The 27,395-nt window shown below is 37.7% G+C and overlaps 1 long non-coding RNA gene across 1 annotated transcript; it reads right to left on the bottom strand.

The window, feature by feature from the left end:
* Window positions 1-1,904: 1,904 nt before the first annotated feature.
* Window positions 1,905-27,395, bottom strand: LOC119472267. The gene is made up of 3 exons (XR_005201393.1): window positions 27,291-27,395; window positions 7,342-7,355; window positions 1,905-1,914 (listed from the first exon to the last, which is right to left on the bottom strand). It is a non-coding gene; the product is annotated as an uncharacterized LOC119472267 (long non-coding RNA).

Here is a 27,395-nt window from a genome sequence, read left to right as displayed (position 1 = left end):
GAAAAGGGGAGGGAAAGTAACAGATAATAAAAATGATGAGGAGAGAGGGGATATAATTAGAGGGGAAATGATGAGAAGAAATAAAAAAATGAATGTCAAATATGGATAGAAGGATGGAATGGTTAGTGATGAAAGATGTTATATTTATGCATCTTAGTGATGGGTAAAATCAGCCTTATTATGATAACAGTCTTTGTAATTTAAACAACAATTTGTAAGCTATAAATGTTTATAATGAGTATAATTTGTTCAATTTATATTAATAGAATAATGACATGATGTTAGCCTTTAAGAGATCCTTTGCAGATTAACAAATGGATAATTTTTTATGGGAACATAACCAATTCAAAAATAAATCATTTTATTAATCTTCCAAGTCAGATAAATTTGAGTTTTATATAAACCTAAAACATAATTCTGTCTACAGCTGCACTGGTGTCTGGATTTGAAATATAACAGCAGAATGACTATTCTAGATTAAAAGAGATTAAACAAAAATAACAACTGGCCAGGCCCAGTAGCTCACACCTGTAGTCCCAGAATTTTGGGAAATCGAGTTGGGCAGATCATCTGAGGCCAGGAGTTCAAGACCAGCCTAACCAACATGGCAAAAACCTGTCTCAACTAAAAAATACAAGAATTAGCTGGGTACACAGCTGTAGTCCTAGCATTCAGGAGGCTGAGGCATGAGAATTGCTTGAACCTGGGAGGATGAGGTTGCAGTGAGCTGAGACTGCACCACTGCATTCCAGCCTGGGTGACAGAGTGAGACCCTGTCCCCAAAAATAAAAAAAGAAAGAAAGAAAAGGAAAAAGAAAAATGACAACTAAGTGCAATAGCTAATCTTGATTAGATTCTGATTGGAAAAAAATAGCTATAAAGTATATTATTGGGACAATTGTATACATTTAACTTGGGACTGTATATAAGATAAACTTATCAGCTAATATTATTGTATCAATATGACTAAATGTTTTATTTTGATATTATTGTGGTTCTATTTGAGAATAAGCTTGCTTTGGGGAGATACATTCTGAAACATTTAAAAGTAAAGGGTCATGAAGTATACAACTCATATGCTTCTTTGAAATGATTCAGGAAAAAAAAAAAAAACAGTGATACACACACCCATGGAGGGAAATGTGGTAAAATGTTAATAATTGGTGAATCTAGGTTAGAGGTAGATGGATGTTTGTTGTAATAGTCTTTCAAATTTTCTAGCGTTTTTTTTTTTTTTTTGTGATAAAAAGTTGGGAAATATTTTGTTGTAATATGCTTATGACATCAGAAAACCAGATGGAAGGTGGCTGAGATAACCAAGGAAGTTACAGTATGAGTAACGTAGCCACTGTAGATTCAGAACATCTAATTCATCAGTCCCAAAAAAGAGAGATGTAGGCAATCGATCCATCGTCTTACTAGTCAGCCAATTAGATGACTGTCTTAGAGTCTAGCTCATACAGTTTCATAAAATAACAAGACTCCTCTAAGGAAAAATAGAAGTAGAAATCATGGGAACTTTTTTCTTTTCTGAATAGACCAATTTTATGACACGAAGAAAATCAGCAATATCAAAGAGAGGTAGTCTATGTTACATAAATGATTTTTAAAAATCCTAAAAATCAGGAAGGAAGATAATATAGGGAAATATGCAAATACAGAACTCCAGGCTTTCAATTCAGAAAACCAGCAAACACTTCTTCCAATTTCCCATGAAAAGCACTATATCAATGGCCAAATAATCACAAAACCCAATTACACCATTTAAAACTAAAAGTAATAACACTCTTGGAGATATTCCCATTAAATGCAAATTATGGACGATAAAAGAGAAATGCATTCCTTAACATCATACATTCTGACTTCAAAGCAGAATATAACAGACAGCATTGAAGAAGGCAAGTCTTAAATTAACTCCCTGTTAGCTGCAACATAGGGATAGAAGGATGTACAGTTGGCATAGCAACCCTCCACTACACAGGGATTGTTTTTAACTGGGTGTTTTTTCTGAGCTGCACCTTTCTGCTTCACTATAACCCCTTCAATTCCTTTTATTAACTTCTTAGTGGAAAGCATAGTATGTTCTGAGACACATGGTAACCAACAAAGAAACATTGCTGATGAGCACAAAGACAGCAGGAACCCTGGCAGTGGGACCACTTATGGGGAAAGGCTTTCAGAGCCCATACCTAAGCCAAGAAAAAAAATATAGGCTGTATCTTACTCTTGTCGTGTTAAAGTATCATGGGCAAAGCAGAATCTCCTTGGAGAACTTTAACAAGTGTTGAAGGTAGTTTACTAATCCCCCAAGCTTGTATATCAGATGTCCAGCTAAAAACATGAACCAGTCAACACTCATATATACAAAAAGACATGTTTAGAACACTCCCCTCCTTTCTGTTATCCCCTTTTGGGAAATTCTCAGCTAATCCACATCATAAATTATGATTATGAAGAAGACTCAGAGAAAAAGTGTTTCTCTTTAAAGTTCTACAGAAAACTTTAGAAATTAGATCTTGCTCTCCTCAAAAAATTTTAAGATGAAATGTGAAGAAGAAACTGGAAGACAGAGTGGCTAAGACCAAAGTGGAGATTAAAAAAAAGATCAGTCTGAAGTTTAAAAAATAAATGAGGCCAGGTGTGGTGCCTCACACCGGTAATCCCAGCACTTTGGAAGGCCAAGGTGGGCAGATCACCTGAGGTCAGGAGTTTGAGACCAGCCATGGCCGACATGACAAAACCCTGTCTCTACTAAAAATACAAAAAAAGCAGCCAGGCATGGTGGCACTAACCTGTAATCCCAGCTACTCAGGAGGCTGAGGCACCAGAATCGCTTGAACCTGAGAGGCGGAGGTTGCAGTAAGCCGAGATCGCACCACCGCACTCCAGCCTGGGCTACAGTGCGGGATTCCATCTCAAAAATAAATAAATAAACATTAAAATAAAAATAAATGAAAGAAAAATAAAAATACCAGAGTTAGGGAACAAAATTTTACATTTAAATTTTATTACTATTATTGTTGCTGTTGTTGCTGTTGTTGTTATGAGGCAGGGTCTCACTCTGTCATCCAGGCTGGAGTGCAGTGGTGCAATCTCGGCTCACTTCAGCCTCAACCTCCTGGGCTCAGAAAACTTCCCTACCTCCATCTTCTAAAGTGCTGGCATGACAGGCATGACCCACTGTACCTGATCACATTTAAATTTTAAAACAGAACATTTAAACAGGAATTTTCAACAGTAATACAGGACAAACTTTGACAGTTTGTTCAAAAGGAATAGGAAAGAGACAAAAGTGAAAATGAAGAGAAAGAATGTAACAGTTTTGTAGTGCAAAGATATAGATTCAAATGAATAATATTCTTGTCTGCATAAATGCTTCAGAACTGAGGAAAAATATCAACATATATATTTGGGAAGAATCATTATAATGGAACTGCTAAACACCAAAGAGAGTGAATGATCATAAAGGAATCACGGAGTAAAAATATCAACTTCAAAGTAATACAAAAATTAGATTGACAGCTGACTTCTCCAAAGCAACACTGGATGGCAGAATTCAGCAAATAAAAATTATTCTCAAACTACTTACCACACTAAACCAAACCAAACAGAAAATAATTAATCAAAAATTATATTCTCCATAAAAATATCTTTTTAACAACAAAGTCAAAATAAAAATATTTTAAGATAAATAGATACAGACTTTCTGAACTACATATACCCCAAATAATTTGAATAGATTATATTTTGAGAGGAAATTGAAAAGGTATATATGTAGACAAATCTAAACAAATACTGGAATGATAAAACAACAATAAAAATCTAATATGTGGTGTTATGAATAATTAAAACAAGATGGAAATAAGATACAGAACAACCATGAATGTTCACTGGGAGGAATAGAACTGAAGTTATAGCATTCCAAGAGCACTTATGTTATATGAGAAGAGATACTGAATAAATCAGCCTTTGGTAAATACGAAGGTTAAAATTCCAAGGGTAATCGCTCAAAGAAAATAGCTCTTTCAAACCAGTGTGAAGAAAAGAAAGTGAAATAAGGAAAAGAAGAAGCAAATAAACAAAAGAAATGATAAAATCGCATTTCAAGATCTTAAGGAAGACAATTGAAGAGATAAATGCTATCTATGGCTTATCTCCCTGCGAGTAGGGCTTTGTTTCATTCACTATTCTATACCTAGTATACACAGTACTTGGCCTCTAGAAGATGCTCAATAAATGCTTGTAGAAGGGAATAGGAATAAATGAATTGATAAACTAATAAATATAAGGAAGAAATATTATAAAGATATCAGTTGGAGGAGAGATTGTACAACAAATAGGATCTATAAATTCAAAGCATCCTCTTATTAAATTAAAAATAAACGAGAACGGTAACATAAGCATTTTTAAAGCCATGCAGAATTGCAACTTTTTTCTTGACAATGGCATTTTAGATGTTTTCTAATTTTTATCTTGTACATACCATGTTGCAACTTTCATTCTTGTACATGTAACAATGCACACTTCTCTTAATATATTTTGTAGAGTATGTGTTAGTTCTAATGAATGACTCTGTGACTGTGAGCATTTCATGTTCCATAGACAAAATACTCTCAGTTGTTGTACTAACACCATACCAATTGTGCAAAATATTTCCCATTTTCTTAGTTCCTTGCCAGAATGGTTGTTACCAAACATCTTAACTTTACTCTTCTATTTTAAAAAAATGCTATTCCATTGTAAATTTATTTTGTGTTTTAATACTGTAAGGTTTAAAATTGTTGCACAGGGATAACCTAAATGAAATGGCTATTCCTAGAAACACACAACCAACCAAGGCTGAATCATAAACAAACAGAAAATCTGAGCAGACATATAATTAGCTAGGAGATTGAATCAGCAATCAAAAACCTCCCAACAAAGAAAAGCCCAGGACCAGATGGCTTCACTGGTGAATTCTATGGAAAATTTAAAGAATTAACAACAATCCTCTTTAATCACTTCCCAAAAAAAAAAAAGGAAAAAGGAGGAAACATTTCCAATTGTATTCTATGAAACCAGCACTACCCTGATACCAAAGCCAGAGAAACAAGAAAACTACAGACCAATATTCTTTATAAATATTGATACAGAAATCCTCAACAAAATACTACAAAGCCAAAATCAATAGCATATTAAAAGGATTATACACCATGACCAAATGGGATTTATTCCTGAAATACAAGTTAAACATATGAAAAGCAATCAGTATCATACAGCATGTTAAAAAGAGGAAGGATAAAAATCATATGGTTATTTTGATAGACACAGAAAAGCATTTGATGAAATTCAACACTCCTTTATGATTTAAAAAAGAAAATTAAACAAATTAGGTGTAAAAGAAAACTCCCACAACATAATAAAGGCCAGATATGAAAAGCCCACATCTAACATCATTCTTTTCCTTTAGGATCAGGTGAAAAACAAGGATGTCTACTTTGCCACTTCTATTTAATATGGTACTGGAAGTCCTAGCCAGAGCAATTAGACAAGAAAAAGAGATAGAAATCATAAAAATTGAAAATAAGGAAGTAAAATTATTTTTGTTCACAGATGACATGATGTCACATGTAGGAAACCCAAAAATTCCACCAAAAAAGCAACTGCTTGAACTAATAAATAATCTCAGTAAAGTATACAAATCCTACTTGCAAAAATTGATTGTGTTTCTATACACCAACAGTGAAAAACTTTGAAAAGAAAATAATTCAATTTACAATAGCATTAGAAAGAATGAAATACTAGGAATAAACTTAACTAAAGAGAAAAAAAAAAATCTTGTACTCTCAAAACTACTAAACATTGCTGAGGCTGGGCATGGTGGTTGATACCTGTAATCCCAGCACTTTGGGAGGCAAATTTCAAAAGAGATAGTGAAAATAATTAAATAATTGCTTTAGAAGAGTCTAATAATGAGGTTGGGGAAAAATGGTGCAGGACACTAAATTTTTAAATTATCATTATAAATATTTATGCTATTTTTAAGTCTCATATTAAACATTACTTTAACAAAATGATTTCAGTGATTTTTAAAACTAAAAAACATACTTATAAAATGATGGCTGCCAGGCACAGTGGCTCAAGCCAAAAATCCCAGCACTTTGGGAGGCTGAGGCAGGCAGGTCACTTGAAGTCAGGAGTTTGAGACCAGCCTGGGCAACATGGTGAAACCGTGTCTCTACTAAAAGTATAAAAATTAGCCAGGCATGGTGATGCATGCCTGTAATCCCAGCTACTTGGGAGGCTAAGGGACGAGAATTACCCAGGAGGCCAAGGTTGCAGTGAGCCAAGATTGCCCCATTATATTTCAGCCTGGGCAACAGAGCAAGACTCCATCTCAAAAAAAAAAAAAAAAAAAATGGCCGTTAGAGTTCTAGAGAGTAACTTCTTCCATGGAAACAGAAAGTTTGAGAGCTGCAGGAGGAATGTTTCCAAGGAGGAAGTAGATTTACTGCAGTAGATATCTTGATAAAGTGAACGGATCATGATGATATGGTAATATGGTATACGCATATAAGAAGAAGATTTGAAAAATGGAAAAGAAAGTAGGATGCAAGAAAAACAACAGCTAAACAAGAAACACATGATCCAAACCAGAGGAAAGGAGAATGTGCTGAACAACTGAGGAAGAGTCAGAAATTATAATTGATGTGAACATGACACAGGGAACATTCTCCTTTAACACACTTCTTTTCTTTAAGGGTGAAATCACATTGTTTCGGCAGCAGAATAATATAACAATCGGAACACAGTGTGGGCATATTATAGAGTTTTAGCTCACCGACTAAAGCACTCCCTCAACTGAAAGTGTATAGGACAGGGCAAGTTGAGACGGCATTTCACAGCACTTTAGGGACTGTATTAGTCTTTTCTCATGCTTCTAGTAAAGACATACCTGAGATTGCATAGTTGATAAAGGAAAGAGGTTTAATGGACTCAACTCACAGTTAGTTCTACATGGCTGGGGAGGCCTCACAATCGTGGTGAAGGTGAAGGAGGAGCCAAAGCATGTCTTACATGGTGGCAGCCAAGGGAGCCTGTATAAGGGAACTCCCCTTTATAAAATCATCAGATCTTGTGAGATGTATTCACTATCATGAGAACATCATGGGAAAGACTCAACCCCATGATTCAATTACCTTCCACCAGGTCCCTCCCACAACACATGGGAAATTATGGGAGCTATAATTCAAGATGAGATTTGGGTTGGGACACAGCCAAACCATATGAGGGACTGAAAGAGTAACTTCAACGAGTAACCTGTCCTTGGTCCCAGATTAAGCATTGTGATGAATACATAACATTTCTATAATCCCCTCCTTATCCAATAGAAGCTTACATTCTTCTTGTGAACCACTATCAATGATGGATAATAGCAAACCATCACAATGTTCAGTAATTGATTCAGTATAATTACTATCATTGTTGTTCAAACCATGAGTCTGCATAGATAGCAAATTGTAATTTTTACCTTTTCAGTGAAATGGAGATAGAAAGAGGTACACGTGAATGGTGAGATGGGGACACAGTGACTATGGGAGACTTTGAGAAAGCGACAGAGAAGTTTAGATTTGTTGTACTGATGTAAGATTGAGCAAAGGAGTTAGAGATTGAAAGTAAAGTTTAACATAGAGAGTCACAACCTTGTGCAGTAAGGTTATCTAGAAGGCCAATTCAGTAATCTGTGAACTATACAAGAGTTACTAATGCGTATGAGTTTTCCCAGCCTTCACAAGCCCTTTTCTGAGAAGGATGCCAGGTCAGAACAATCAGGCTTTGTGTCTTGTGTCATGCAGACCAGGGATACTGAAAGAAAGCTACTATAAGAATATTTGATACACAGAGACAAATCATTTTTAAAAGCCCCTGGTGTGTATGAAATAATTATTTTTGTAATAATCATGCAGTTATCATGCATGATTTCCTTGATGCATTCTTTAGATTTGAAACAATTAACAGTTTAAAAAGAAGTTTTCAGGCTATTTGAATTCAATAAATTATACATTGCAATTTTACATTCTTTGTTTTGCTATTTTAGACTTTAAACTCAAAGTAAAACTCTGATTAGTCACACAGCAGGCCAAAATTGAAGAAATTTAATTTCAGTTTCTTTGTCTTTATAGTCACTGTGATGCCACTGTTTATTTTAAAACTAGTGTCTAAGAGCAAGAATATGCAATACCACAGGAGTTGGAGAGAGATTGTGGTTGAACCTGCTGGAATGGCTCTAACCACTCATAAACTTATTATCAAAACAATATGGGAATTTTAGTTCACATGTGTTAGGGACAACTGTGTTAACTGGGAGCTATCCAAATTAATTTACAAGTAGAATCCAATGTTGACTAGGGGATAAGTAATAAAAGTGAAATAATACGAAGCTTATACCTATATACATGTAAATATATATATGTATACATGTATAAAAATGTACACGTATATACATATTTACACGTATAAGCTTTATATTATTTCATTTTTATTGTTGTTATGCTGTTAACAGTAATGAAAATGTATATTCTGTTAAAACTCAACAGCAACTATAGAAATTAGATCAATAAAGTATTTGGAAGGAAGAAGGAAAGAGCAGTTTATCACTTATTGCTTTTTCCTTTTTTTTTTTTTTCAGAGACCAGGTTTTACTATGTTGCCCAGAATGGATTCGAACTCCTAGATGCAATCTTCTTGCTGCCTCAGCTTCCTGAGCAGCTGGGCCCTATAGATACATGCCACTGTGCCTTGACTTCTGCGTTTATTTTCAATAATTGCCAGTATATGGTAAAGATTAGAGTCAAACGGACTTTTTATCAATTTGATTATTGTTTTTGAAATTCTCTGTAATGGAAGCATCCTTTATCGCCTGTGCCTGGCAGACTGCTTTCACCATCTTCCTTTTGATAGAAAGTTTAAAAAAATCTAAAAGAATCAGAGATGGGCTAGCGAATTTTGCCTTGGAAAAAGACAAGAAAAATGTCTACCAAGTTGAAAAAATTGCCAGAGACATGGGAAGCAGTGTGGGCTGCCTCCTGGAGGAGAATTTGGGTGGGCAGGAGAGAGTGGAGATGAGAAATAAATTAGGGAAAATACCTGCTATCCCCTTTGATAGTAGAGAAATAAATTAGGGAAAACACCTGCTATCCCCTTTGATAGTAACCAAGACTAATAAGGGTTTTTAACAACAAGAAAACTAATAATAACAGCTTTTCATATACTAGGCATTGTTATAAATAATTGTGTGTTAAGTCATTTTGTCACAATAATCCTATGATGTTTAGAATACTATTATTATTGCCATTTTACAGATGAAGTAACTGAGTCACTACTAGGAATTGCCAGAGTCCGTTTTTAACTAAGGCAATCTGGCTTCAGACCTTGGCTGTTAACCACTTAGACTGCAAAGTTCTTGAGAGACTGAGCAAAGTCTTGAGTTGTAATCGATTTTCTTTTTATTTCTCTGAACTGACATGGCACAGAGATCCAGGTACACAAGGAGTATTTAGGCTACACGAGGACAAGGAGGTGAGGTTATACAATTTTACGCAAATGGATGCAACCCAGAGGTATCTTGCAAAGCAATTATATGGGATTTCATGGTGACTAAAATCAAAAGATAAGAAGAATGAGTCAACGATGACTCAAAATATTAAGCTTTTGTAATGCAGAAAATGATGGTGCCATTGATAGGGAGTGGGAAATAAACAAATGAGTAAATTAGTGGGCAGAGGTGAGGATGAATTCAGCTGTGAAAATCTAAAGTTTTGGTAAACATTTAGAAATATTGCAACAGTACTGAGAAAATTAAAAAAATGAACAAGATTTTAGAAATAGAACCATAAATGACACAGTTGAAATTTTACCTTGTGTTTTATCTTGAGTGGGTGATGGATTGATTGAATGCTATATATCTGTTTTATTTCACAGAGGATTTGAGGCAACTTACACTAAAATGAATAAGAAATTATCATTAATATTTTAATTTTACACATAACTAAATTCACCTGTGTTTAAATTTATCCTTCTCTTTTCCAAATAAAATGATTTCCATTTTCTGTTGGGCCCTTATTCTAGGTTGAACCTTTGCTGACCAAATGATATATATTTTTAGGCCAGGTGCAGTGGCTCACACCTGTAATCTCAGCACTTTGGAAGGCCAAGGCAGGGCATCACTTGAGCCCAGGAATTCAAGACCAGCCTGGCAGATTGCTTGAGCCCAAAAGTTAGTTCAAGACCAGCCTGGGCAACATGGTGAAACCCTGTCTCTACAAAACAAAAAGAAAATCAGCTGGGTGTGCTGGCATGCACCTGTAGTCCCAGCTACATGGGAGGCTGAGGTGGGAGGATCACCTGAGCCCAGGAGGTCAAGGCTTCAGGGAGTTGAGATCGTGTGCACTCCAGTCTGGGTGACAAGTGAGACCCTGAAGTATATATATATGTATATATGTATATATATATATGTATGTATGTGTGTATATATATATATATATATATTAACAAAGTATTTTGTAATCCTGAGTTGAAATAATAACACTATTAGTTTTTATTTACTTTACATGTATTGTTTTGTCTTGTTTTACTTTGTTTTGTACTATATAAAATGTTGGAAGCATAAATGGCAAAAATCATGGTAGCAGCATTTGAAATTGATGACTAAAATGGTTTGTCTATATACAGTTTCCCCCAATTTGTTTTACACTTTTGCTCTTCCTTTGCTCACCTATTCTATTATCTAATGTCATGGTTAATATTAGGTGTCAATTTGATTGGATTGAAGAATGCCTAGATGGTTGATGAGTGTCTGAGGGTGTTTCCAGAGGAGAATGACATTTGAGTAACTGGACTGGGAAAAGAAGAGTCACTCTCAAGGTGGGTGGGCACCATCCAATTGACTGCCAGCACTGCAAGAACAAAACAAGCCAAAGAAAGGGATAAACAGCTTGCTGAGTCTTCTCACTCTCTCTCTTCTCTAGCTGGGCTCTTTGCTTTCTCTCCTCCTGTCCTTGGACCTGAGACTTTAGGTTCTTTGTCCTTTAGACTCTGGGACTTGCACCAGTGACCTCCTGGGGGCTCTTGGCCCTTTAGCCTCAGACTCAGGACTGCACTGTTGGCTTCCCTGGTTTTGAGGCTTTTAGGCTTGGACTCAGCCAAGCTACCAGCTTTTCTCTGACAAAGCTGAATAATTTCTCATGGCATTTCCTTTAATATATTTTTCATTTTTTTATGAATGACACATAATAATTATACATTATGGGAGTAACATGTATAGTATATTTAATTTGATTGTAAAATGAAATAAGGATAATTAGCATATCTATCACCTTAAACGTTTATCATTTTTTGTGATGAAAACATTCAAAAACCTCTCTTCCAGCTATTTTAAAGTATACGATATATTATTATTAACGCTATTCACCTTGCAGGCAATAGACCACCAGGACTTATTCCTTCTATCAAACCATAGCTTTGTAACCACTGATCAATCTCTCAACATCTTCCTCTTCCCCTTCCCTTCCTCATCCTCTGGTAACCACTATTCTACTTCATACTTCTATGAGAACCACTTTATAGATACCACATATGAGTGAGATCACGAGGTATTTGTCTTTCTGTGCCTGGCTTATTTCACTTAACATCATGTCCTCCAAGTTAATCCATGTTGCCACAAATGACAGAATTTCGTTCCTTTTTAATGCTTCAATAGTATTCCATTGTGTATATATGTCACATTTTCTTTATCTGTTTATTAGTTGGACATTTAGGTTGATTATATATCTTGGTTATTGTGAATACAGCTGCAATAAAAATAGGAGTGCAAATATCTCTTCAACATACTGATTTCATTTCCTTTGTATATACACTCAGTAGCAGGATTGCTACGTATTTCACAATTTTTTTTTTTTTTTTGAAATGGAGTTTTGCTCTTATTGCCCAGGCTGGAGTGCAATGGCATGATCTCGGCTCACTGCAAACTCTGCCTCCCAGGTTCAAGCAATTTTCCTTCCTCAGCCTCCCAAGTAGCTGGGATTACAGGCACCTGCTACCAAGCCGGGCTAATTTTTGTATTTTCGGTAGAGACGGGGTTTTGCCATGTTGGCCAGGCTGGTCTCAAATTCCTGTGATACCCCCATCTTGGCCTCCCAAAGTGCTGGGATTACAGGCATGAGCCAATTGACCCAGGCTATTTTATAAATTTTAACATAATTCTTGCAATTGGCTTCTAAGAAATGTTATACTTATTATAATGTTCAGGAACTACCATTACTCTATTTTATTCTTGGCTTCTAAATACCACAGGATGATTTTTAGCACATATTGATAAAATTTGTGTTTTTATTAACATAGTAAAATAAATTAGTAGATTTTCTGATATTAAACCATTCTAATTTTCCTAGTAAAGATCCTTCTAGTCATTATGTTTTATTGTTTTAATGCATTACTATGTTTAATTTGCTTATATTTTGCTTGACATTTTTGTATATACATTATGAGTAAGCTTGGCCTATTTTTTTTTCTGTGCTTGAACTATTGAGGCGAAACATTTGCAATATTTGATATTTGGTAATATTTGGAATAATCTGGTAATCTTTTAATACTTTTATATGAATTACAATAATTTGAATAACAGAATTATTGTTCCTTGAAAGCCTTAAAACTTAAAACTTCCATAAAACCATTTAGATATGGTAACTTTTTTTTTATTAGAAAGCATTTTGTAACATTTTAAATGCAGGTAATATTATTTTAAGGAAATTTCAAAAGACTCATCTAAAGCCATCAAAACTAAATAGCTTTTTAAATCCTCAGCTTTTTCATCTGTAAAATGGGCTTAAGAATAAGAATAGTCCTGATTTTATAGGGCCATTGTGAGGATTAAATGAGAAGATTTATGCAGAGTTTAGCAGAGAAACTAACACGCAATAAATAATTAGTAAATGCTGCCTATGATGATTATTATTCATAACTACAGTAGATTGAATGAAGGTTCCCAAAAAAGTATGTCCATGCCCTAACTCCAGAGCCTGCGAATGTAACCACATATAGAAAAAGGTTTTCTGCAGATGCAGCTAAATTAAGGATCTTGATAGAAAATCACCCTGCATTATCAGGGATGGCCCTAAATCCAATGACAAGTGCTCTTTTAAGTGACAGAAGAGAAGAAACAAACAGAAAAGACAAAGATGAAGACTGAAATAATGAAGCAAAACAATCCTTGGAGCCACCAGAACCTAGGAAGAAACAAGCAAGTGTTCTTCCCTAGAGCCTTTAAAGGGGGCATGGTCTGCCAACATCTTTATTTCTGACTCCAGAACTCTGGCAAAATAAATACTTATTATTTTAAGCCACTCAGTTTGGTAATTTGTTACAGAAGCCATAAGAAATTAATATACCTACTATAATGCAATGCCCAGAAAAAAATATTTGTTTGTTATAGGACAGTAGACTCTCTGATGACTGACAGACATTCATATAGTGGAAGAGAAGGCCCATGGTATCAATGCCTAGATTCAGTCCCTACTCACTAACTGTATAACCTTTGGCAAGTGTTTAACTTCTCTAGGTTTTGGTTTCCTCATCTAAAATGGGTAGGCTGTACCTAAAGGGCTATTGGAAGAATAAACGACATAATATTTAGAATAATGACTGGAACATCAAAAGTGGCCCATAAATGTCATGCACTATTATTACTTTGATTATGCACAAGCTAAAACAACTAGATCCAAAAGGAGACATTTCCAACTCAACTTCTCATTCCAGTGCTTTAATCATCTTTAAGGGGATTTAGGCTCTACATGTAGAAATATCATTTTCAGAATTTTGAAGGCAACTTAGTTTTTAAAATGTGAACTTTTCTGGCCAGGCTTGGTGGTTCACAGCTTTAATCCAAGCACTTTGGTGGAAGGCAGGTAGCTTACTTGAGGTCAGGAGTTCTAGACCAGCCTGGCCAACATGGTGAAACTCCATCTCTATTAAAAATACAAAATTAGCCAGGCAGGGTGGCTTACGCCTGTAATCCTAGCTACTTGGGAGGCTGAGGCAGAAGAATCGCTTGAACCCAGGAAGTGGAGGTTGCAGTGAACCCACATAGTGCCATTATACTCCAGCCTGGGCAACAAAAGAAAACTACACCTCAAAAACAAAACAAACAAACAAAAAAACCAGTGAAGTTTTCCTCTTCATTTCAGGGATGAGTGATTCAGTTTCTAAATCATTATTATTAAATTATTCCATAAAATATATCATATTACTGGAGTGCCTCATCATATCATAAAATGACTCCACTGAAAATCCCTGACATTCTAAATAATAAAGTGACTTGTCCTGTCAACAATATATTACTACAAAATTCAGTGCTGATCTTTATGAGCAAATGGTACATGTGGTAACAAATTGTGTTTGTGGATGGCTAAATGCTGAGACAAAAATACAAGTGTCTGATAACCTCAAAGATAGGAAATTTCTAGGTGTGTTCTAACATCAGAGCATAGAATACAGGTAAAGAGGACCATAAAGTCACTCTTCTTTATATGCTAGAAAATCTTTCATGCATGTGACTATCATTCCCAGTGTACCTTGGCTCTAGCAGATCCATGGATGGGATTATATGCTGAGGATTTGTGAAAACAAACATCAGCTAAAGATAGATAACCATTCACAAGAGTGATCATTTGGGGAAAACTAGGTTCTCTGTTTTATTCACCTTTATATTCAGAATTTCCTTGATAAATTGTCATTGATCATAAGTGAACAACATGAATGTGGATCACATTTATTTGATTTTTATGAGTATATGGTTAGTTGAGAGAGAAGGGAAGCAGAAAAATTAAGTCCACACTCAAGTCCTTGCCTAATGACAGTATGCACAGGAACTCATTCATATTAAACCGTCACAGGATAATATATTTGGCACGTGTCCTTATTGACAGCACCCCTTCCATTTGCAAAAGGGCAATAAAATTCTCAGGTCTTGATCTTGCACAGCACTACATCAAAGTGGAGTTTAAGATAATAATCTCTAAACATCTTCCTCCTAATATCAGGTCTCAATGGAAATTTGGCGCTCCAAAAAGTCCATTAAATATTTAAGAAAATGTTTAAAGAAAAGCCTAATTCCTTTTATAATAAAAAGTGAAACAAACTCCAAAAGAGTGTTCTGAGAGATGCTAATGAACTAAGGAGGCCCTATCTCCAAGGTGGCTTCCTTAGGAGCCCAAAACCCGTGTCGACAGAGGGCCTCAGGTGGCCCCTGAAGTGTTTCCTGCCTGGAGTGCCAGAATACTCTGTTTTATGCTGCTCAGCTCCAGGTACCAAGAGTCTTCAATCTAGGGGTTCAGCCCTTCCCAGTCTTTCAGCCAATGAAAGCAAGTTTAACAGGGCATTGAAGGTTCCAATCTCCCTATTTTTGTTGTTGTTGTTGTTGTTGTTTGTTTGTTTGTTGTTTTTTTGAGATGGAGTCTGGCTCTGTCCCCCAGGCTGGAGTGCAGTGGTGTGATCTTAGCTCACTGCAACCTCTGCCTCTCAGGTTCAAGCAGTGCTCCTGCCTCAGCCTCCTGAGTAGCTGGGATTACAGGTGTGCACCACCTCCTGAGTACAGGTGTGCACCACCAAGCCCAGCTAATTTTTGTATTTTTAGTAGAGACAGGGTTTCACCATGTTAGTTAGGCTGGTCTAGAACTCCTGACCTTACGATCAGCCCACCTTAGCCTCCCAAAGTGCTGGGATTATAGGCGTGAGCCAATGCCCCCAGCCCCAATCTCCATAATTTTTAAGATCTGGACTTGCTCTTGCTGCCTTATTAAGTCCAGCACCTTGTGGAATGCCAGCAGCAACCCACGACAGACCCAGATGTCATTCTCCCGTTAAAACTGTAATATGGATTTCTGGCTACCTCCTTTGGGGCCTGCCCTATAGCACCACTCTGCCCAGAGACCAGCTCAGAGTCAAATCTTCTCCTCCCTCCCATTCTTGAGGTCCTAGCCTATGGTGGATGTTCTGTGAGTTTTTCCAACCAGGGATCAGGGTCAGGAGAGGGAAAGAGGCCAAGAGACATGAGAAGAGTATTTCCCTAGTCTGAAAGGAGCTGATTTTAACATTAAAAATTAACTAGAATTTTATCTTATAAATTTATATAATAATTGTATCCAAATATTATATGTATAGTCTCTCTATATGAAATAATTATAAGAATCATGCATGTATTTCTCCCAACTTTTTTTATGTGAATGTTCAAATCAGTAGAAAAATTGAAAGAATTTTATCATAAATGCACTGATATGGTTTGGCTGTCTCCACCCAAACCCCACCTCAAATTGCAATAATCCCCACATGTCAAGGCTGTGGCCAGGTGGAGATAATTGAGTCATGGGGCAGTTTCCACCCTACCCTTCTCATGGTAGTCTGTAAGTCTCACAAGGTCTGATGGCTTTAAATGGTAGTTTTCCTGCACAAGCCCTCTGTTGCCTGCCGCAATGTAAGATGTGGCTTTGCTCCTCCTTGCTTTCCACCATGACTGTGAGGCCTCCCCAGCCATGTGGAACTGTGAGTCCATTAAAGCTCTTTTCTTTAGAGTTACCCCGTTTTGGGTATGTCTTTATTAGCAGCATAAGAACATACTAATACACACACATGTATCCAACCAACCAAGATTCTACAACTGTTGACATTTTTGCCAGATTGTTTTATTATGTTTTCATCTGTCCACTTTTTTATCCATTTCATTTTTTGAAAAAGACATCAGTACATTTCACCTCTAAGCATTTCAGCCATATACATGTACTATTTTGTTGTTGTTGTTGATGTTGTTGTTGTTTAGAGATGGGATCTCACTATGTTGCCAGGCTAGAGTGCAGTGCTACGACCATAGCTTATCACAGCCTCAAACTCCTGGCCTCAAGTGATCCTCCCACCTCAGCCTCCCAAGTACCTGGGATTACAGGTGTGCACCACAGTGTCTGCCTTCCATGTAAGTTTTAAGGTACGTTCTATCTGCTTCCGATTTTGTTTTGACTTTAAAGTTACAAAAATCTCATGGAGTTCCAGTGGGGTAGGGATGGAGGGGTAGGAGTGTGAGAACAGTTAGTAGGTTTACAGAGTTTAAGAAAGTAGAGAACAGATATATTCAACTTATTTGTAATAAGTTCTGGATGTCTTGGAGCTACTATAAGGTGTCTACGAATTCATATATGGGCCAAACTTTACAGACTGAACAACAAATGCTGTATATGTATGTACCAATATACATAAAAATATGTAGGTAGGGATGTGATTGCTAGTAGACTTATATAAATGCACTCAAAGGCGGACTGAATTTACAGTAGTATTTGTCATCACACATTTTCTCAATCAATGTGTATCAAAACACAATGACTAGCATGGCAGATCATCCTTCACAAGTACTCCACAACATTAGGAATGACCTCTCTCAAGAGAACCAGGACATTTCAGACAAGGGGACTTTGGGCTGCCTGTGTAGCTGATGACAATGATAACTCCGCAGTACTGCCACTTGACATTGTGCGCTCTATGCAGGATAAGTTTGTTGAAAATGAGCTACTTTAAGCTAGTTTCCTGAACAAAGTGCAGTGTGTACAGCTGTTTAAGCCATCAGGTGTAGGTCAAAGTCTGCAACACTAAATAGAGTTTGTTTTTGTTTTTGTTTTTGTTTTTTGCCTTTAATTCCAGGATAAAAGTTGGTTTGGGACTAGGTTGTAGGAGCACATTATAGATCCTTGGGTTTTGGTGCTCATGGAGAACTAAACCATATTAATATGAACTCAACAGGAGACGGTGGGAGTGACTGTCTGACAATAGATAAAGCCAGTGTGAGTGACAATGGCTGCTTGGAAACCAAAGAGAAGCCTGAGACCTGTAACGAAAGAGAAATTAAAGCATTGTCAAAAACGCCTGAGACTTGGGAGTTGTCTTTACCATAGTAGAGCCTGGTGCAACCTGATTAATATACTGCTAAATATATCATTGATTGGAGAATGGTCAGTTTTTATTTTATCTATTTTGATTTAATTTCTTGATCACTTTGCCTCACCCTTATCTTTTCTCATCCAATGCAGTCTAATATTTCCAATTTTGTCATATTTTATGAGTTCTTGTAAGTCACCTTTCAGAATAGATGTGAAATAAATAAGGTAAATTAATGAATTTATATGAAGCCTGGAAAAACACCTCAGTGTGAGATGGCTATGCACAATGAACAGATTTTAAGCACAGCTGCTCTGGAAATTCTCTTGACAGAACGAACACCTAAGCTTAGGACTAGTAGCTGCATTTCCAGAGGGATGCACTAGAGGGCGCGCGGAGCTTACTGTGCTCGACAGTCATGGTACCATTTGGCCAGAACGGGTACACTAAGATATTGTTAAGGGATTTTGGTGGGAGTTTTTGTTTTTTTCATGCTTTCTTACACTTGAAATTTCAGTAACTGGTATTTATTGACTTTCTTTTTATGCAAAGTTGATCCTAAAAAAAAATGAGGTTAAAACAATGACATTTTATTATAAAATGTTAGAATTGAAGAGCATCTTAATGACGGTTTATGGAGTCTTTCTTTACATCAGGAATTATTTTTCAATGCAGAATTCTACACAAACTTGTTTAATGTTCTTCTACTTTTCTGACCTCTTCCCTCAAAATTAATATGTCTTAGCTTCTACTTCCTAGGAGGGAGGTATTACGTGGCCTGTTTGTTAATCTGGTTACCTAATTTGAAGTTACCTATTTGAAGTTAGTTATTAACCATACCTACCTGTTCAGGTAGGATTATGGTTTTAACTGGTAGTAACATCAACATAAAAGGGAACAACATGGGTAGGTGTACGAGTAGCTTTACGGTAGAAGGGATTCCAGGTGTCAGTTTCATAAGCAACCTCTCCTGTGATATTCATCCAAGACAACAGCTTTATTCTCAAGAGAATTACTACTCATATAGTAAGTTAAATTACGTTAAGTATTTTATAGAAGAATTTTGTTGTTCAGATTCCCTGTTTGAGGCTAATGCCACTGCTTCTGGAGTTTGGTATAAGTTGTTTTTGTGGTTGTTCACATCTTTTGTAATAGTAACAAGAATTGGATTCAGAGTTGAAATGCATTTGTTAATCTCCAAACATTCTTTTGGTCAATAGCTTTAACCTTCTTTTTTTTTATTATTATACTTTAAGTTCTGGGGCACATGTACAGATCGTGCAGGATTGTTACATAGGTATACACATGCCATGGTGGTTTGCTGCATCCATCCCCCCGTCACCTACATTAGGTATTTCTCCTAATGTTATCCTTCCCCAATCCCCCCACCCCTGCTATCCCTCCCCTAGCTCACCAACCCCCCAACAGGACCCAGTGGGTGATGTTACCCTCCCTGTGTCCATGTGTTCTCATTGTTCAACACCCACTTATGAGTGAGAACATGCAGTGTTTGCTTTTCTGTTCTTGTGTCAGTTTGCTGAAAATGATGTTTTCCAGCTTCAAACATGTCCCTGCAAAGGACATGAGCTCATCCTTTTTTATGGCTGCATAGTATTCCATAGTATATATGTGCCACATTTTCTTTATCCAGTCTATTATTGTTGGGCATTTGGGTTGGTTCCAAGTCTTTGCTATTGTAAACAGTGCAATGAACATACGAGTGCATGTGTCTTTATAATTGAGCAATTTATAATTCTTATAATTCTTTGTGTATATATCCAGTAATGGGATTGCTGGGTCAAATGGTATTTCTATTTCTATATCCTTGAGGAATCAACACACTGTCTTCCATAATGGTTGAACTAATTTACACTCCCACCAACAGTGTGAAAGTGCTCCTATTTCTCCACATCCTCTCCAGCATCTGTTGTCTTCAAATTTTTTAATGATCGCCATTCTAACTGGCATGAGATGGTATCTAAATGTGGATTTGATTTGCATTTCTCTAATGATCAGTGATGATGAGCATTTTATCATATGTTTGTTGGCCCATAAATCTTTGTGTTGCTTAGCCAAAAGTTTCATTTTTAAAAATTAGTCTTTTCCATAGAAAACTGCTCTGAAGGAAAGTTTAGTTTTAGGGACATCCCCCAGGTCATATATTATCTCAGTGTCTGCTAAAATAACTGTAGGCTGAATTAAATTCCATTATTGTAAACTGTCATTTCAAAGTAACTAGTTAAGTGCAACATGTTTTTTTTTAACCAATTAGAATATGTAGACCAGGCTTAGAGGCTCATGCCTGTAGTCATAGCTACTCGGGAGGCTGAGGCAAAAGGATCCCTTGAGCCCGGGAGCTCAAGGTTGTAATGAGCCATGATCACACCACTATACTCCAGCCTAGACAACAGTGAGACTCTTTCTCTAAAATAAATAAATAAATAAGAATATGACCCAGAGCCAATAAAAAAGATATATAGATATATCTGAAGAAAAATTTCTATTTTAACTGTCTGCTATAGCATGGGTCCCCAGCCTCTGGGCCACAGATCTGTCCTGGTCAGTGGCCTATTAGGAACCAGGCCACACAGCAGGAGGTGAGGGTGGGCAACCCAGCAAAGCTTCAATTGTATTTACAGCTGCTCCCCATCACTCACATTACCACCTGAGCTCCACCTTTTGTCAGATCAGCAGCAGCATTAGTGCCTCATAGGTGCATCAACCCTATTGCAAACTGTGTGTGCAAGAGATTTAGTCAGCACAATCTTTATGAGAATCTAATGCCTGATGATCCGTCATTGACCCTATCACTCCCAGATGCGATTGTCTAGTTGCAGGAAAACAAGTTCATGTTTTCCACTGATTCTACATTACAGTGAAATACATAATTATTTCATTATATGCTACAAAGTAATAATAATAGAAATAAAGTGCACAATAAATGTAGCGCACTTGAATTATCCCAAAACCATCCCTTACCACCCACCCTGGCCTGGAAAAATTGTCTTCCAGGAAAACCAGTCTCTGGTGACAAAAAGGTTGAGAACTGCTATGCTGTAGAATGTGCCTTTTTTTTTGCTAAAAGTTGCTATTCTAGAAAATGATCATTAAATGTCAACAATTCTAATAACAATCTAAATCACTCTTATCTCCAGAGTGAACATAAAGGGAAATATAAAATTCAATGGAATCCTTGATTCTTTACACCTAATTTCTGTGGAATCTTGGCTGGATCGTTGATGCAGTTCGCTGTAAATCTTTTATGATTTTATTCATTTCTTAGAGTGTGCACTGATTGGATCGGGGAAGAGGGGAACACATTCTCTTGTTAGTTTCTGCCCTCGGTCTCAAAATCATTCTGGGAGGGGAAGAATCTTTTTTGTCATTCTCTCTTTAAAGCAGCTCTATTCAAAGGATTAATTTCTACAACTGTCTTATTATGATGCCTTGTTTGAACCAGGGATGGTGGTCAAAACATATCAAAATGCAATAATTAATATGTACTCTCTTGGGTTCCATGGTAACATGTAATTTCAGGCATTTCAAACAAGTTTTTATAGCTAAATTTTGAGCCTTTTTATGTTAACTTGCATCATTTTGAATCACATATAGATTATTAAGTAAAGTTAAAGGAAACTATGTCATATGAGAATTCATTCAGGTGTTTTGTTTTGAGATGGAGTCTGACTGTCACTCAGGCTGGGGTGCAGTGGTATGACCTAGGCTCCCTGCAACCTCTGCCTTCCTGGAGATGTGGCCAGTTAAGTGTGTTTCTTCCAGATCATTTAGTGGGAAATACAGAGCTGAAACTCTAATCGGCAGTTTCTAAGAACATTCTTTGTTCGCAGGACTCCTCTGCTTTATAAAGGCCCTCTTTGTCAAGGAATAGTAAGGTAGCATATTGTTAAACTAGAAATTTCACACTTGCTACTACTTTAGCTCGTGATTAACACTTGGAGCACAATTCTGTATCACTTTTTTTTACAGTTATTTAGGCCAGGCATGGTGGTTCACACCTGTAATCCGAGCACTTTGAGAGGCCAGGGCTGGAGATCACTTAAGCCCAGGATTTTGAGATCAGTCTGAGCAACACAGGGAGAACCTATACAAATAATTTAAAAATTAGCCAGGTGTGGTGGCATGCACCTGTAGTCCCAGCTTCTTAGGAGGCTGAAGCAGGAAATAACCTGAGCCCAGGAGACTGAGGCTGCAGTGAGCCATGATTCTGCCACTGTACTCCAGCCTGGGCAGCAGAGTGGAATCCTGTCTCAAAATAATTAATTAATTAATTAATTAATGAAATAAGTAGATGGCAGTTATTTACAATTGCTTCCTATCCTAAGCCGTAAATTCCTCAAGGACAGGAGCTGTGTCATATTCATCATTGGCTCTCCAACCAAGGACAACTTTTCCAATTAAGTAGTTGCTGAGTGATTTGATATACATGTGAATGAGAAAATGAATTAATAAATGTGCAGATGTGCACCTTGTAGCCCTTGCTTTATGTGTACAATTCTGAAGAGTGTCAGGAGCAACTATTTTTGATTCCTCATACCGTCCAGAGCAGAGCTTGGTAAGTAAAGCTCAATGAATAGTTAAAATTATTTGACAGAAATTTTCAGTATGATCTCAAGTATCTAAACTCACTGATTTTGAATTGTTTTCTTACAAGGTGTACATTAAACCATATTAGTTGACGGCAACACACTGCCAATCAATAATCATATTAACAAGACTTCAGAAGAGAGGCGGGGCACAGTGGCTTACACCTGTAAGTAATCCCAGCACTTTGGGAGGCCAAGGGGGGAGGATAATTTGAAGTTAAGAGTTCAAGACCAGCCTGGGCAACATGGCAAAACCCTGTTTCTACTAAAATTACAAAAATTAGTCATTCATGGTGGCATGTGCCTGTAGTCCCAGCTACTCTGGAGGCTAAGGCAGGAGAATCACTTGAGCCTGGGAGGGAGAGGTCGTAGGGAGCTGAACTGAGATCATGCCACTGCACTACAGCCAGGGCAACAGAGTGAAACTCTGTCTCAAAAAAAGAGAGAGAGAGAGGAGGGAGAGAGAGAGGGAAAAGGAGAGAGAGAGAAAGAGAGAGAGAAGAAGATGCCAGAATGCCAAAAGAGAAACCAAAAATTGTAAGGGCAGGAAAAGTAACATCAAATAAAATACAGTTGCCTATATGATCTCATTTCCATAGGAGTTTCTAGTTTTTACTACAAATAGCAAAATATCTGATCATTCACTGGGGATAGGAATTCTATTCTAGTTAATTATGTACACTTTTAAATAATCTATATTTATTAGGGTATGTATACGTTTGTTTAATTTTTTGGAAGATCACTTTATTCTCATTAATTCACAAACAATTAACATCATAAAAACCCCTCTAAGGATGCCATACAAACATTCAGCCCATCCCAAACTCCTTACCATCTCAATGGACTCCTCCCCAGCAAAAACACCCTTCTGCTATTGTGAAAAGCTACTAATGGCGAAAGAGAGGCTTACCTCGAGGCATTGCACTTTATCATTTCACTATCAATTTTAATTGTGTGCTAAATTAACTTGGTCATGACAGCCAATTTTTCATTTCAATTCAATTCTATTTATTTATTTAAGAGACAAAGTCTTGCTCTGTCACCCAGGCTGGAGTGCAGTGGCAGGATCTCAGCTCACTGCAACCTCCGCCTCCTGGTTTCAAGCGATTATTCCTGCCTCAGCCTCCTGAGTAGCTGGGATTATAGACAAGTGCCAGCACACCTGGCTAACTTTTCTACTTTTAGTAGAGACGAGGTTTCCTCATGTTGTCCAGACTGGTCTTAAACTCCTGATCTCAAGTGATCCATCCACCTCAGCCTCCCAAAGTGTTGGGATTACAGGCATGGGCATGAGCCACTGTGCCTGGCCCATTTCTTCGATTTAAACTGCCTGCTTAGGCTGCTCCATTTGCAAACCTGCTCTGCTTCTGCACCTCACCAAAACCCTCACAAAGCTCAAGGTCACTCTGGGTCCCTCCAGAAACCTTCATCTCATAGTGGCAAAGACCACTCTGCTGTTGGTTCATGGGCAGGGATCCCGGGGGCTCCCAAGAGCTCAGGTCAACAATGTCAGGCCTTGGGGGCTCAGCATTTACATCTTCCACCAAAACCCCCAGCAATGGCATGACCCAGTGTGTGCAGCACAGAGCCTATGGCCATGCCAGCTGTCAGGGTGCCATTAGTCCATCAGACCTGGCTACCAGGGCACAACACAGGGGAGCCCACTGAGGATGGTGGGGCCATGGCTGGCAGCTGAGCTGCTGGTGCTGGCCTAGGGCAGCTCTCATCCAAGCTCTCAGCTGGCCAGACACTCTGCCTTCCACGGGCATAGCAACCCCTCAGCATCTCAGCTTTTACAAGTGCAAAACTGTGAGCGTTCATTTACTTTTCAAGCTTTGTCTGTTGGATAATTTTTCATATAAAGTCTGTTGATTGTTTGTATTGGTACAACATGTATCAGAAAGGCAATAGTGCAGGCCTTTCTCATATAGCTGGTTATAACAGAAGCCACTCAATGTTCCCTTCCCAGTTTTTATGTAAAATATGAGTTTGTCATTTTAAACATATTTCAAAGCAGGTTTTTATTTAAAGTAGGCATGCGATCATTAAGGAGCACTCACCATAACTTAAACTATCTCATCTAGACTTTCCATTTCGTCAAAGAACTTGCTTTGCTCCAATAATCAGGTAGAAACAGCTCTACCCACACCGTTAGCCTTCTAGTTGTGAGATAGAGCACAAACCTCTCTTAGGGGCCTGCTGCACCCCCAAAACACTGCCCAAGAATGGAAATAAAGGAAAATCTTAAGTCCCTTCAAGGGAAAATATCAGGCACCTAGGTAACCATGAGAAGCAAATGAGCAACTTGATAATCAAGAAGGTAATAGTTGCTTAAAACAACAACCAAGGAAGTTAGAGTCATGAGATGTTTTGGTTCTCTATAGAAACTTAAAATGACATCTTAACATATGTCCCTGAGTTGTTTTTCAGAAACCCGGTCACCCACCAAATGAATCAGCTGGTACGCAGACTTCATAAGGAGAAACTGGGGACTGAACTCTGACCATTCTTTGTTCTAAATTTCTTCCTGGGGGTCCTGGAGGAGGTCACCCCCCTGGGTAACCCTAACCTCTTCTTGATAAACCCTTATCTGTCAGCTATCAGGGAGTTTGGGTCTTAACCATGAGCTATTCGATTCCCCTTGCCTGGTGCCCTGAAACAAATGCCTCACTTTCTGCTGCTGCAAATCCAGATGTCCGTGTTTGGCTTTGCTGCACTGAGCAGGCAGACCCTAGTTTGGTCCAATAACACACAGAGCAGATCCAGGCTCTTTAATATAAAATCTGTATTTCAAATATTTCCTAAACCTTCAACTTTTTTATATTCCTTTACTCATCTTTTCCAGGGATAATTCCTCTGTGTTCCTGATTCCTTTTCTTCTAGCTGGTTCCAGACAGCCTTGGACTTCCTCTTTCCCCTTTGTCTACAAATTGGCTGTAGTCTTTTCTATGCTGAAATGGTTTCCTTCTTTCATTTCAGTGCTTCTGTTTACTAATCTTTTTCTCCTTTCTGTAGCTGCTACATGACTTGAAACATTAATATGAACAAAGCTACTGTCTTACTCCATTTGAGCTGCTATAATGAAATATCACAGACTGGGTGGCTTAAACAGTAGACATTTATTTCTTCTAGTCCTGGAGGCTGGGAAATCCAAGATCAGTATGTTCGCAGACTGTGTTTCTGTTGGAGGCCTGCTTCCTGATTCAAAGACAGCTGTCCCCTCACCGTGTCCTCACATGGCAGAAGGAATGAGGAAGTATTTTTTAATAATGGCACTAATCCTATTTGTAAAGGCTTTGCCCACATGACTTAATCACCAAAGCCCCCTACCTCCAAAGACCACCACATTACAAATGAATGTAATGCTTTCACATATGAATTTTGGGAGGGACACATATATTCAGTCTATAGCAGCTAACTACCTTCACTTCCTCAATACTCACTCACTTTTTCTAGAAGCAATTTGTTGTATAGCATATGTTATGATTTGAATGTCCCCCTTCAAAACTCATGTTGAAACTTAATCCCTAATGCGGTAGTTTTGAGAGGTGGAAGCTTTAAGAAGTGATTGGATCTGCCCCCATGAATGGATTAATTCATTCATAGATTAATGAATCAATGGGTTATCACCAGAGTGGAATCCATAGCTTTATAAGAAAGACCTGAGCTAGCATGCTCAGCCCTTTCTCCATGTGACACCCTATACAGCCTCAGGATGCTACACACAGTTCCCACCAGCAAGGATGCTCTCACCGGATGTGGCTCTGTGACCTTGGAATTCTCAGCTTCCATAACTGTAAGAAATAAATTTCCTTATAACTTACCCGGTATCACATATTTTGTTGTAAGCAACAGAAAATGGACTAATACAGCATATATACAAATGTACAAACTGTAAACATACAGCTCAATATATTTTTTTTTTGAAATAGAGTCTCATTCTGTTACCCAGGCTGGAGTACAGTGGCTCAATCTCAGCTCACTGCAACCTCTGCCTCCAAGGTTCAAGCGATTCACCTGTCTGTCTCTCAAGGAACTGAGATTACAGGTGCCTGCCACCGCATCCAGCTAATTTTTTTTTTTTTATATTTTTAGTAGGTTACACTATGTTTATGTTTATGGGGTTACACTATGTTGGCCTGGCTGGTCTCAAACTTCTTACCTCAAATGATCCACCCTCCTGGGCCTCCAAAAGTGCTGGGATTACAGGCGTGAATTTATTGCCCAGCCAATAAATTTTTACAAAGTGATCGTAACTATGTAGCTGCCATTGAGATTAAGAAATAAAAGACCAGCACCCAGAAGGCTCCTTTAACCACTCTTTCTCAGCAACTTCCCCACCCCAAAGGGAACCCACTCTCTTGAATTCTGTTACTATGCGTTAATTTTGCCAATTTAAAACTTTGTAAAAAGGATCATAAAAGCATATGCTCTTGTGCATCTCACCTTTTTGCTTAATATTATGCTTGGGCAATTCATCCATGCTCATACATGTAGCAATGGTTTACCCATTTTCATTGCTGTATGCATTCTATTGACTATAGTAGGTTATATTTGTCCTTTTTACCATCATTATTTGTTTCTTTCATGTGTGTTTTGAAACTACAATGGTCTTTCTAGAGTCGATCTTTCAAGACCCTGCTGATTCTCCTCAGGGCACAGCCTGATAATGGTTTGGCTCTCTGTTCCCACCCACATTTCACCTAGAATTGTAACCCCATGTGTTGAGGGAGGGACCTGGTGGGAGGTGATTGGTTCATGGAGGCGGTTTCCCCGATGCTATTCTCGTGACAGTGAAGGAGTTCTCACAAGATCTGACGGCTTCAAAGTGGCAGTTTCCCT

This window comes from Cebus imitator, unplaced genomic scaffold, assembly GCF_001604975.1.
Source record: "Cebus imitator isolate Cc_AM_T3 unplaced genomic scaffold, Cebus_imitator-1.0 Scaffold92, whole genome shotgun sequence".
Lineage (NCBI taxonomy): Eukaryota > Metazoa > Chordata > Mammalia > Primates > Cebidae > Cebus > Cebus imitator.
This window is presented reverse-complemented; position numbering and strand designations above follow the sequence as displayed.